Raw genomic sequence first — 2,500 nt, forward strand, 5'->3', positions numbered from 1 at the left:
GCAACGGTCCATAGTCACATCAGATGCTTCTAGTCCACGGATGAATAATCGTGTGTTTTAAGCGAAAGTTTGTCGATTGCCATATTGTCTCTGGTCCATTTAGAAGAGAACGACACGAAGCACCGGGAAGAAATCGCCGAGAAAGAGATGATGGAAAAGAAATCCGGTTCGTCTCCCCCAAAAGCGGCCACGACTATAATGAGTTTTGTATTCCAGTTTTACGCAGTAAACGCGTGAGCGACACAGGCGTGTGACGCGGCGTCAACACCGACAATTCTAAACGATGATCCCGCTCTTCAGGCTGCTGTGCCTCCGCGTCTATGACCTGCACGCAGGACGGGATTTACAGAAGAGCCGTCCTCCTCCTCGGTAACGGAGTCGGTGATGGTGTGCGGAGCCTGGCACTGCCAGCTGCTCGGACCAGCGCAGTGATTCGGATTGCCCTCTTCTGGTGAGAGAGCGCGGACGCCGCTCGGGAGGCTGATCTCCGAGAGCCTCCGTAAACGCGTCTGATACCATCACATTTCCGTAGAATCGAATGACATACAGTGTGTGAGCATCGTAATTAATGATCGTATGAAACACACGGAGTTTGAAAGTGTGATGTTTTGTTATTTTTTTCCTCAAGGCAACTTTTGGGGATGGCAAAGAGGATATCATGCTTATTTTTGTGCATGTGTGTTCTGTGACTGTGGCGTTTAAAGCACACTATGATTGAGCTGATTTAGGGGACAAGACTGAGTTCAAATGAGACATGGCAGGACACACAGTGGGGTCTTTTAACCTCCGCCTGCAGGCGTGGAGACCATTCTGTGAGGATGACCAACGCTCCAGTCTGATGAAGAGCACATGACCTCCACCCGCAGCCCAGTCAAGCTCTCCTGCTCCTCCTGCTCCTCCATCAGGTGCTCCTGCTGCTCCTCCAACTCCTCCATCAGCTCCTCAGGTGCAGCTACCCCACCAGCCCAGGAGAGGTGTGGGGGAGACCAGCTACCTCACCAGCCCAGGAGAGGTGTGGGGGAGACCAGCTACCTCACCAGCCCAGGAGAGGTGTGGGGGAGACCAGCTACCCCACCAGCCCAGGAGAGGTGTGGGGGAGACCAGCTACCCCACCAGCCCAGGAGAGGTGTGGGGGAGACCAGCTACCTCACCAGCCCAGGAGAGGTGTGGGGGAGACCAGCTACCTCACCAGCCCAGGAGAGGTGTGGGGGAGACCAGCTACCCCACCAGCCCAGGAGAGGTGTGGGGGAGACCAGCTACCCCACCAGCCCAGGAGACGAGAGGGGGAAACCAGCACACACAACCCTCCTAAGGCTTCTCTCCTACTCTCCTCTTTGCACCTCTCCTCTCCTCCTCTCCTCTCCTCTTTGCTCCTCTCCTTTTCTTCTCTCCTCTCCTTCCCTCCTCTCCAATCCTCCCCACCTTTCCTCTCTTCTCTTCTCTTCTCTTCTCTTCTCCTCCCCTCCTCTCCTCTTTGCTCCTCTCCTCTCCTCCCCTCCTCTCCAATCCTCCCCACCTTTCCTCTCTTCTCTTCTCTTCTCTTCTCTTCTCTTCTCTTCTCTTCTTTTCTTTTCTTCTCTTCTCTTCTCTTCTCCCCCTCTCCTCCTCACCTCTCCACCTCTCCTCTCTGGTCCTCTCTCCTCCTCTATGCTCCATCACATGAGTGCTCCCGGAGCAGAAGGTCCTCAGAGTCACACTCATCTGGCCTCCACCCTCAACACCACCTGTGATGGAGACAGTGCAGCACTCCACAATCACAGACAACACTCTCTAAAAAAAAACATAATCACAGACAACACTCTAAAAAACTCCACAATCACAGACAACACTCTCTAAAAAAAACCGTAACCACAGACAACACTCTCTAAAAAACTCCACAATCACAGACAACACTCTCTAAAAAAAACCATAATCACAGACAACACTCTAAAAAACTCCACAATCACAGACAACACTCTCTAAAAAAACCCGTAACCACAGACAACACTCTCTAAAAAACTCCACAATCACAGACAACACTCTCTTAAAAAAACCATAATCACAGACAACACTAAAAAAAAACATAATCACAGACAACACTCTCTAAAAAAACTCCACAATCACAGACAACACTCTCTAAAAAAAACATAATCACAGACAACAATAATCACAGACAACACTCTCTAAAAAACTCCACCGTCACAGACAACACTCTCTAAAAAACTTCATCACCACAGACAACGCTCTCTAAAAAACTCCACCATCACAGACACTCTCTAAAAAACTCCACAATCACAGACAACACTCTCTAAAAAAAACCATAATCACAGACAACACTCTCTAAAAAACTCCACAATCACAGACAACACTCTTTAAAATGCTCCACCATCACAGACAACACTCTCTAAAAACTCCACCATCACAGACAACACTCTCTAAAAACTCTACCATCACAGACAACACTCTCTAAAAAAACTCCATCACCACAGACAACACTCTCTAAAAAACTCCACAATCAGAG

This window comes from Sardina pilchardus, chromosome 8 (assembly GCF_963854185.1).
Source record: "Sardina pilchardus chromosome 8, fSarPil1.1, whole genome shotgun sequence".
In the NCBI taxonomy this organism is placed as follows: domain Eukaryota; kingdom Metazoa; phylum Chordata; class Actinopteri; order Clupeiformes; family Clupeidae; genus Sardina; species Sardina pilchardus.